The following is a 12339-nucleotide window of genomic DNA, read 5'->3' on the forward strand; positions in this document are numbered from 1 at the left end:
AGGGTTTTAATTGGGGCAATAGAATGGTGAGGTAGATAAGGACAAATTTTCTTTTATCCAATGGTTAATACAAGTTTTTGTCAAATGGTCTTAATCCCCCTTATACATTCTACCCCAAAACTTTTTTATTTACTTTAATTTAGTCCTTATTTATTTTAATTTACCCCTTAACTTTTTAATGTCATCTTCAAGTCCTTTCTTCCTTACAAAAAAAAAATGTACATATTACTCTTTATAAATAACTTTTATGTTAAAGCTCCAATGTCAATATGATAACTCTTACAATATAAATAAATAAAATTTTAGGGTAGAATTGAGAATGTTACAATTTACTACCTTGATCGGAGTGAAGGGACCATTTTCAGTGATGAGCAACCCAAGAGGAGGGGTGAATTGGGTGTCGAGCACAAAGAGAAATTTTGAGTGATGAGCACAAAGAAAAGATAGGAAAAAAAAAACATAAAGAATTTTATAGAGCTTCTGCTATTCCAAGCCTACGTCCTCTCATCAAGGCCCTCCTTGAGAGTTAAGTCCACTAAAATTCTTTTTTAGGTAAAGAAAAAATCTCTTACAATCACCACAAGAGCAAACCCTTGCTCTTTTTTAAATCTCTTTGCACTCGAGCAATTTAATGCTCTATCAAACTCAAGTTATAATAAATGCTCACAATAACCTTGAACTAACACTCAGAACAAAGAAATTATAACTCAAAATATAAAGCTCTCAGTAATCAATTATGGTAGCTCAAGTTCTAGAGAGAGAGAAGAAGAAAAAATCTTTTGAACACAATAAATTTTAAAAAAATAGTTGTTGTTTGCTTCCTTCTATCATAAATGGCCTCTATTTATAGTTTTGGAAAGAAAATTAATGTTAGGGGTGTATTAAATGTAAATGTAGCTATTCAACTATCCAAAACTCTATTTATTGAGTTTCAGAAACCCAAGTTTGACTGCTAAAGTTCTTTACTTCGGCTGCCATAGGTTGGAGAGCCAAAAAACACCATTCAAAAAGTTAACTTCGTCTACTAAAGTTTTCACTTTTGGCTACCAAAGTGCTCTCTGAATAAAAAGGGTTTAAACACTTTAAAACCATCATTTAAGAAGTGAACTTTAGCTACCAAAGTTCCCACTTTCAGTTGTCGAAGTGCTCTCTGGACAAAAGAGTACTTAGGTTTTAAAAACTCATAACTTTTTGACCCATACTCGGATATTTGATCCGTTTGAACTATTAGAAAGCTAATTTGATAAATTTTTCAATCAAAACACTTTCAAAAATAAATTTTCATTTCTCAAAAGTGAAAATTTCATTTTACTCCCGTTTAGTCAAGAAAAAGTTACAAATAGAGACACTAAGAAGTTTAGAGATTAAAAACTCATAACTTTTTGATCCAAACTTAGATTTTCAATATGTTTGAATCATTAAAAAGCTAATTTGATAAATTTTAACCCTAAAGACACTTCAATAAGTTTGGTGCAATAATCAATAAAAGTAGCAAACCATCGACAACCAAATAAAGAAATAGTTTGGGTAGGTTCCCACATATAAGAATGAATAGTCTTAAAAGGAACCAAGCTTTTATTATTAATTGAAGGGTAAGAATGACTTGTGTGTTTAGCAAGCTCACAAGCATCACAAAAAAGTAAATCAGATTTGTACTTATTAAATAAAATAGGGTATAACCTTTCTAAAACCTGAAAAGAAGGATGTCCTAAACATCTATGCCACTGAATAATCTCATTATTAGAAGTCATAAAGTGTCCAAGTAAAGCTTAGTCTGGAAACCCACATTTGTCATCTAAAAGATACACGCCATCTTACAATCTACTACTACCAATCATCCATCCTGTTTTCAGTTCTTGAAAAACATAGTGTGTAGGAAAAAACTAAATTTTGCAATTAAGAGCGCTGACAGACAATAGGTTCATAGAAAAACTAGGAACATGAAGAACTGAAGTAAGGTTAAGTGTAGGAGTGCAAGCAACAGAACCTGTTGTGACAACAAAGATCTGTTCGCTATACGGACTTTTTCTTTTTTTGAGCATGGAAAGCAAGTAAAAAATTTGTTTGAAGAGCCTGTCATATATTTGTTTGCTCTTGAATCTATAATCCAAAAAGATTTATCAAGATTGGCAAGAAGAGATGTACCTGACTTGACAAAGTTAGAGGAGGCAGCAATGGTTGGTTTAGACTCCAGTTGTGACAACAAACGTTTTAGGGTCTAAATTTCTGAACTTGAAAAACTCCCATTATTAGAAACCTCTTTAGATGATTCCACTATCTCAAGCACCATTATTTTCCCTCCACACCCCTTAGTTAGACAACCATGTAACTTCCAACAATATTCTTTTGTATGCCTCGACTTGCCACAATAGTCACAGTATAAATGATCCTTATCTGATGGACTCTGAGTAGCCTGTGACTATACTTTAAAGGAAGCCGCTATCAATTCTGGTTTGTCAACTGGTAAAGAATGAATCATAGCATTTCTGTGTCTTTCCTCCTACGGTACATAGGACTAAGTCTGCCTTAACGAAGGCATGGGCTCTTTACCAAGAACCTGAATTCGTATCTGATCATAGTCCATATTTAGTCTAGCAAGAAAATCATAGATCCATTCTTTCTCAACTAACTTCTAAAATTTAACAGCATCTGTAGGGCATGTGGCCTAAAAGTCCTGATAGTGATCTAGTTCCTGCCACAGACCAGTAAATTTAGCATCATACTGAGCAATAGTCATCTCACCTTATTTCATACCATGAACCTTGTTTATCAGCTCATAAACCTGTGCATCATTCCCAACTTGAGAATAGGTCTAGGAAACAGTACTCTAAATGGTAGCTGCACTATCCAACAGCAAATACCCATGAGCTATATGTGTTTGCATGGAATTGATGAGCCATGACATGATAAGAGAGTTTTTTGACTCCCATTGACTGTAGGTAGAAGTCCAAGTGTCTGGTTTCTTCTTATCTCCGATAAGATACCCTGTGGTCCTCTAGCCTAGATGAACAAAAGACAAAACCTTGACCAAGTAAGATAGTTGGCTCCATCAAGCTTCACGAGGCTAATTTGCAGAGAGAGATTATCAAAATTAATTTTTGAATCCATTGTCTTTCCATCAGCCATATTTTAAAAGGAACAAGAAAAAAACACACTGACAATGGTAAAATTATTCTAACAGTAGAATCCACATAGAAGCAGTACCAAACAAAAGGTTGAACCAATGAACAAAAGCAAACTAGCAAAGAGTAACAGGTTGAACAGGGTTATAGCACACGGGCGAGGCTATCGGAAGAGGATTCAGCCAAAAAGGTTGCTAGAAAATGCCCCATGTGCCGGTGCATATGAGAGACGTCAGGGACAAACAAGGCATGTGTACTCACGCCTGTGGCCAGATGATGGCACTTCCTCCAGAAAAGTGCCGATCGACGAGTGGGCTACCGTTTGAAGTGGGTGGTGACCTCCAACTCCCATCGTAGAGGGTGCTCCAAGTAATGACCTTAATAAAACCCTAGATCTTGGTACTGTTCAGGAAATTTCACACTAAAAAATTTGGCTGTGCTCTAATACCATGTTGAAAATAGTAAATTTAGAGAAAAATCACTATTTCTTATGTGTTTAAACATATACAAGGTTCTCTATTTATATAGGGTGAGTTACAGACATAAAAAGAAGCTAAATAAAGACCTAGCTAATTACAGGGATTCTAATTACATAGGTTTTCTATAATTACTGACACACCTAATAATTACAAGGATCCTAATAGTTGCAAAATGATCTGAGGTTACTGTTTGTTGATATTGCTTGTTCACAGACAAGCAAGCAGGCTATAAAATGACCCACAAAGAAGAATACAGAGGTGGCTGCTGATATATCTATGGAAATTTCAGAAGGTGGAGAGGATGTGAAAACTAAGTTAGCTGAAGACTTGTCAAAAATAAGAATGGTGGAAGCACAGAAGATAACTTTACCTATAAAGACAGAAAGAAAACAACAAAGAGCATGTTGTGGGGAAAGAGAGTGTGTTGTAGCAGATCCAATGCTTCCAATGCTGGCTCCAGTAAAACCTGCTGGACACCCAAGCTCTCATAAGAAAGCTATCTATTTCATTATCATTTGCATATGAATATTGCTCTAAATCATTTACCAAATTTAAATTAATCAGCTGATGACTGCATCTTGTTGTAATAGTTAAGCTAAGTTTGTTTTGCTGGTTGGCATGGTTAATGTTTCTCTGGCAGTAGAGAACCATTAAGTTTTCAGAAAAAAAAAATTACATGTTAGTTGAATAACATTGCCTATTGCATTGTTCTTATCATAATATACTGCTAAATGACAATATCTTTTAATTGGATTTATGCAGAAGAAAACAAGATTTGCTAGAAGCTGGTGTCCTCAAGTGGACTAAGCATAGTGGACATTGATTCAAATCTAAAAGATACTCAATTCTATGGCATGTATGCTCCTGAAATATATAACAACATACGAGTTAAAGAGGTTAGTGCTGAAATTGTTACTTTGTTAAGTGCTGCAATAAATTTTCATTCTTTAATTATTGTTATTCTTAAATGTTAAAAAGTTGTTTCACATTTTAAGCACATTGTTAATATTTCTGCAGTGTTTAATTTTGATTATTGTTTTTACTTTCTTCATTTAAGAAGTATTATCATTGTCGACTATAACTTGACATAATTATGTATATAGTAGGATTCATGCAAAATCCATTATATAATTACCATTGTTCTTCCAAGTTGGCTTTAGAGGCAATGTGGACTTTTTCCTTTCCCTCAATGGGAACGAAAAAAGGCAGCAAAACAACATTAGTTTAGTACTTCAGTTTGAAAATGGAATTCACTCTTGGCAGGGTACTTATAAAGACAAAACTAGTGATTTAACAAATCACTATTTATCACCCATCAAATATATTGCTAACTTTATGATATGTCTACTTCTATAGCTTGACCAGAGACCTTGACCAACTACATGGAAAAAATGAAGCATGATATCACTCCAAGCATGCGTGGAATTTTGATTGATTAGCTTGTGGAGGTCAGTATATCTAGAAAGCCATCTGAGGCACATGCTTTAAAACAAGCATAGGCATAGCTCTTATGTTTTAACTAAATACATTGGAACAAGTTTGCATCCTTGTCCATTAAAAAGAAGAGAAACAACTGTTTTGTCTTAGCCAAGAAGCTATTATCAACCTATTACTTGCATTTTCATCCAAACTTTCTTGGTTAAGTTGCATTGTAGCATATCGACTTTGTTAAGGCAATCACAAATCGAAACAAATTTGTTAAATGTTTTGCTTTCATTCTCTTTTACATTGTCCCATCCTTTTAATGTTGGTTATTTTCAAAATTGACAATTATTTTCTCAAGCCAAAGGATAGCCCAAAGTCCTGTGAATAGGGTCATCATTAGAGAACACCTGATCTTTCTTACTAATTTGAATACTGTTTCAGCAAGCCGGTCCAAATCACATTTGTCAGTTTTAATGTTTATTTTTGGAATTTCTATTTATTTTATTTTATTATTAACATAAAACTCCTAAATTTGATGACAAGTTGATCTACTTCATTTTTAGGATACATTGACCATAAATTGGGAATTTGTGTTGTATTATATAAAGCTCTAGACTTTTAAGAATACATTGATCTTTTCTTATCTAAATGTGAATTAAATATTAGGTCTTTGTTTACTGATATAGTGATATTAGATGATGAAAAATTGATTGAAGACTGATGATTTATATGTCCTATTTCAGGTTTCTGAGGAGTATGGGCTTGTTCCTAATACGCTTTACCTCACAGTTAATCTCATTGATAGATTCCTCTCTAAAAATTATGTTGAGAAATGAAGGCTCCAACTACTTGGTGTTACTTGCATGCTAATTGCCTCGTAAGTTTCATTGGTGGTTTTGAATTTAGGTGGGATGAATGCACCAGTTTTCTTTGAGTTTTTAGGTCTAATTATAGTTGGTATAAATCTATAATGATCGCAAAATAATGATGGATATTGGATAGTGATAGAAATCCTTGACCTAATTAGCATAGTATGGCACATAATTCATTAGGTGTTGAATAATTCATTAGATGTTGAATTGTAATTTTCAAAATTCCTGTTGTATTTTTGGCTTCTAGATGATGGCGCATATGATGCATTACACATGTTTACATCTCCCTCCTTGTTTTCGAAATTTTTGCAGATATTCACATTTTTGCATGAATAGGCTCGTAACATTTTGATACAAGTCCTTATCTTATAGTATAGGAGATCAGGAGTTCAATCACTAACACCTTTCTACCACTTAAAAGTTTTAATATGTACCACAAAAAAATATTTATTGCCATTGTCATGCTAGTTTTATATTTTATTGACTGTATCTATTATTTGGTTCTTTACCACCATGGTTGCAGAAAGTATGAAAAAATTTGTGCTCCATGGGTTGAAGAATTTTGCTTCATTACTGACAACACTTACACAAGAAAAGAGGTATAGTTAAAGGCTGCTTGACAACTTTATGTATAAGCTACAACATAGTCTGTTGCATCATTGACATTTTTTTATTTTTTGTTAACTTAAGCCACATACTTTTGGACTTTCAACCTTCCTTTGTGTTTTCTTAAACCTAATGAATTATTTGGGTCTTGCTATGGCTGTGAGAAATTATTTGTGAGATGAAGCCCATTGTAGCATTTCAGCAATTGACCTCAGACAAATGGGGTTAAAATTATTCAATTTGTTTCATATTAAGATGAAATTTGTTAATAAATTGCCTCAGGAATCACTTGCTATAAAGCATAGTACAACTTTTGAAGTTCCTCTTCTATTTTTGTCTCCAAAGTCTTGACAAATTTGCAAAATCTTATGTTTTTTGCAATCTTTAGTGTATAGAGGAATTTAAAATACACCTGAGTGTTGGATCATGTGGCATACATATAATCTATATGAGATACATTTTCAAGCATTAAATTTAGTTGCATTTTGAAATATAAGCTTCCTAATATAGTATTATGGCAGGTATTGAAAATAGAGAGTTAAGTTCTGAATTTCTTATACTTTCAAATCTCTGTTCCCACTACAAAAACATTTCTAAGGTAAAATATTCTCTCCTGCTATTATAAAAGTCTCATCTAATAATGGAATGCTTATCTTTCCAAACCTAATGATTGGTTTTCAGGAGATTCATTAAAGTAACACAAGTTTCTTACAAGATATTTTAAATGGAAACCATTGTTTCTAATATAGCTACTAAGAAATTATCCAAGCATAAAATTAAAATTGATTCTTAAATCTTATCTGATATTAGGTTTATTGTCACACCTTACCCCTCTGTAAGGCATAACCTGATCTCGTAGAATACCTAATGAATTACCGAACTTCACCTACCGATAACTCATTAAGTACCCTATAAGGGATTTTAAAACAATTTTCTTACTTTTTGGAAGTGGTGAGCATTTTCTAATAGGTATTAAAAACATTTAATTGGAGTTTGAAAACTAGTTAGAATTTTTGTCCATTTTTATTTGTCTACAAATTTTGGACAAATTTCGGCAGAGTGTCATCTGTATTTTAAGAAAATAGTTCTTCAAAAATCTGTAAAAACACTTCCAATGATTCTTTTTCATCAAACTCACTACTACCTCAACACAATTCAATATCATTTCTCAATTCAATTGTCATAAAAAATAGTACTCAATAATTCCATTCATATTTCATTATAATAAATTCACTTTACATTAATCAACCAAACTTTACATTTACAAATCCAAAATACTATTATTACAACTCTATACAACTGCTCATGACCAGTTATTACATTTACATACATCAAAATAAATATTAAAAATAGGGTATAAAATATACCCGACAGAACTTCAGGGTTGTAGGTCTAATATCTTCAGCAGCTCACTCTGCTGCTCCTATAGTCTCTATATCTGCGACAGCAATAACAGCCATCTCTGAGTACTATCACTCAGTGGTGCACAACATACAAAAAATAATAGTTTATGCATAATCCAAATCACATTTATTCAAATATTGAACTAAACATGAAAAACAGGTACAAAACATGATTTATAAATTTTTAGTCCAAACAATCTCATTTAGGAAATCTCAAAACGAATTTCATAAAAATACACAGTTAAATCATGCCATTCGAAACATATTCATCTCAATAGCCAGAAGCTTATGAGAAATCACAAGGCTAGCTAGCACAAATATATGGGTACCCATTCAATTTCTTCCTCTATTGGCACACACCTCAATACTTTAGCCAGAGAGAGAATTAAAATTCAAAACTAATTCCTCTCACTAGTCATGCTAGTGGGGCATTCAAATATATGGTCATGACACTGTGGTTTCAAAACTGTCTTAGCAATTTACTAAACATTTATTGCTAAATCAAACATATACAATTAAACTTTTAACAATTTAAGTCAAAAGCATAACATATATTTCAATCACCATTTTGCAATATAAGTAAATCACAATTCATTTCATGCACTTTGCAAAGGAATTTTAAAGAATATTTATGTTGTGCACAAACTTTATGCGAGTCACCTCTTGGCCTTGACTCGATGCCTTGGGTTCTTTCCCAGTATGCTTTTCAATTGAAACATACAGTTTCACAGTATTTCAGTATCACAATTTATCATAAGTCCAAAAATAAATTTAAATCTACTTATACTTAGCTTTAATATGCTAAACTTGACGTTATTTAAAATTTGTATTTCGGGGTTACTATTCATGATACTATTCAAGTCAATTTGTTGACATTCTAATGCTTAATAGGTATGAGAATTCTAATTTCACCCATATACCACATTTTGGTTGCCTAATTTGTTGGTCTTGGTTGTTTTCTCAAATCTTAAGTCTTTTAGGCACAAATTTCAAATTTTCAATTTTGGTATCCTGTTTCGTACTGTTCCATTCATCATGTTGCTATGAAAATTTGGCTAAGTTTTCTTCATAGAAGTTGTTCCTCATTGTCTTAACTTTATTTCCCTTTTTGAATCACTCCATTTGAAGTTTTGTAGCCCAAGTTATAGCCATTTGAACATGGCTGGCCGGATTTGGTGTTACCCAGAATTCTGGGCAAATTCTGGATTTTGGCAATTTTTATGGTTGATTACAGGTGGATTTTCAAATAGGTTATGGTCAAAATTTGGGTTTGTTTTCTTCATGAAAGTTGTAGGGCTATGTCTCATCTTTCTACTGGTAAAAATTCAGGTCATTTGGACTTTCCTAGACCAAGTTATGGTCATTTACATAACTACTGTTTATTTGGTCATTTTTGTACAGGTAAGTTTGCCTAATCCAGATTTGGCCAATTTGTTCACTAAGTTATGGTCACTTTCTGGGCATGATTCCTAAATGAAAAATGTGACATTTTGTGTCTAGTTTCATTCCCAATTGGCTTCACACCAATTGGATTGGTAAATTTTCAGTTTTGGTCCCTGAAAGGGACCTAGGTCAAGCTGCCTGCAAATTGACCCTCACCAATCCGAATTTAAACTTGTTTCCAATAATTCATACACATCACAAATGATCACAATTGACCATTTCTCATCTCAAATAAGGTCAATAACATCATTTGGCCAATTCTCAAATTTTTCTTCAAATTTTCCTCCAAACTTCAAAGTTCAAGAACCCTAAATTTTTGAAATCAATCAATTCACTTTAAATTCAATGTATAATTCACTTAATCCACCTCAAGTAAGCTTAATCTCATATCCAATTTAACTTAAACATACTAAACCCTAATCCCCTAGAGTTGTTACACTTCTTCAAATTCTCTATAATTACTTTCATTTCTTACTTATTTGATTACATCTACACTAGTTTACAAGGCATACATACAAAATAAAGTGTAATAGTTACTAACCTTTCTTTGATTTTCACCTCTTCAATTTTCTCTCTTTTCTTCCTTTCTTTTCTTCCTCAATCTCCTTGCCTAGTGTAGATTGGAAGTTTTTTAGGGTTTAGGGTTAGAATTTATGGGACAAAACTAAGTTATTCAAGCTTAAAAAGCTTGTTAATGGAGGAAACCATGGGAAGAGAGAGGTTAGGAGAGTTTGGTCGGCTAATGGTGGTAGAAGGAATGAATATTTTCTTTTAATTTTTTGTATTTTTATGTCTAAATGAGTTGAATTTGACTTGGTCAAAAAAATTGGGTAATTAAAATTTAATTTGACATCATGGTGAGGTCACAAAAATGATGTAATAATCTATTTCTTTTCCTTTTTTTTTCATTAGTTCTTTAATTTAATTCTTGATCCTAAAATTTTCTTTTCCCCAATTTTATTGGACAGCTAGGTCAGGAGTCAGGTCTAGGGGAGAATTGACCAAATTGCTCCTCACCGGTTCAATCTAGTTTACTAGTTATTCGATATTTCTTCTGGATCCCTGACCTAATTATTTGACCTGCTTAACAACTCTTTTTCATGATTGTCTCTTTTCCACTATGTTCGCAATGGTCCTAAGGACCGCGTTGTCACATTTTACGATTCGAAATTTGAGTTTAGACTGACCTCGCAATCATTCCCGAGAAGGTCACCCATCGTTGTGACTCCCTGCTCATTTAACTTTTTGTGTTCTGTTTTTCTTATTTATACTTAACTATTTGGCAATTACTAATTATTTGTGTTCAGGGCTTATCTAGGTGTCTTAGTTGTGGTTCTAATTCTCTTAATTGTCTGGACCGACACCGGTCACCGGAACAATAAAATGTACCAGGCTATGCAAATAGGGATGTTACATTTATTGCATTGAACTGGAGTTCCTAGCAAATTATGTAGTAGAGCTGACACTTCTTGAATATGACTGCCTTAAGTTCCTACCTTCTCTTATAGTAGCATCTTCAGTGTTCCTTGCTCAATGGACTTTCGATCAATCGAACCACCCATGGGTCTACCTTTTTTAGTTCCATTTTTTTCACTGTTTCTTTCATCTAAGAAATGTCTAAAGAAAATACCCTATACATATATATTTCAGAATCCAACTCTATACATACAAATTACAACGCATCATAACTGAAAACTATAGTACTTGCACTTGAAGAATTATAGTAGAACACTAACGGTTGCTCCCTCAATGTTATACGTGAAAAGTATCGACAACAGAAGGTAACCAATTAGTACACTCAGCCATAGTTTGCTTATTTCATTCTATTTTAACTGATAACACATTGAGGTAGTTCTATTGCATTTCCAAGATATGACATTTTCATTAATTAGTTATTTTACATATTATCATGACACAGTTCAAGTGCGTGGCAAGTTTGAGCTCTTCACAACGAGTTTTATCACTATTCCAATCATGAAGGATATCTGGGCTTGCTTTAACATGTGCAGCATCTTACATTAATCACAAAAAATTTCTTTTTAAATCCAAAAGTTGTGCTTGTCATAATTTTTGTAACATCTAATCTTATTTTGGGACCCAAGCCACTGTAAATACTAGTTGCAAGTGTAACATACTTACTCAATGTAATTTATGTCTTAAGCAAAATAATGTTGAAAACTTTGAAGCCCATGGGAAGTTTTAACAGTAGCTAGATTATTCACTAGGTTGCAAATTGGCACTAGGAAAATATACTTATTTAGAGATCATTTTTGTATGTAAACCTTGTGAATTATATAGTGAAACAAAAAGAAATATTTTCATTTCTTTACTTATTGATTACTTGCTTTGCAAATGTAAAGTTTATTTATTTATTTTGATAAAGAACATACAAAACAGGATAACAAATACTTCTTACCAAAATCATAATAATTTTATCAAGATAAGTTAAGTTACACATACTATATATACATTCTTCTCCACAAGTAATGTGAAATTTCGAAAGATTAGTCCTTACACATTGAAACATTCAGAGGATAACATATGGCATCACACCTCATATAAGCATAATTTTAGTTTTTTTCTTTAATTTTTTTTAGAAAATATGCACAAGATAAGAACACACCTCTTAATGAAATCATGGTAATTTTATCAAAATATGTTAAGTTATATATCCTATACATACACCCTCACAAGTGATGTGTGTCACGACTCGATCCCATGGGCCAGGCTAGCACTAGGACTTAAGTCAGTATAAGGCCCCCAAAGCCCGTAGTAAGCCCAACTAATCTCTAACTAATCCATGTAGCCCATATTTTGAGCCCAATTCCAAGAAATCAACCAGATAGAATCAGCCACAACATGGACCATCCAATGGGGAGTTCTCAACTCACTCGACCTGTAATCTCAAAATAAAATTATTTGGGGAGCTCAACTCACCCTTACAATCATCCACAAATCAATATAAAATCAAATGGGAGTCCGACTCACT

General features: G+C 32.9%; 1 pseudogene; it reads left to right on the plus strand.

Annotated features, from left to right (window-relative positions):
* LOC110669707 (cyclin-A2-2-like) overlaps positions 1–11328 on the plus strand; it is a 49195-nt pseudogene extending 37867 nt beyond the window's left edge.
* Positions 11329–12339: the final 1011 nt, after the last annotated feature.

Source organism: Hevea brasiliensis, chromosome 4 (assembly GCF_030052815.1).
Source record: "Hevea brasiliensis isolate MT/VB/25A 57/8 chromosome 4, ASM3005281v1, whole genome shotgun sequence".
NCBI classification, from domain to species: domain Eukaryota; kingdom Viridiplantae; phylum Streptophyta; class Magnoliopsida; order Malpighiales; family Euphorbiaceae; genus Hevea; species Hevea brasiliensis.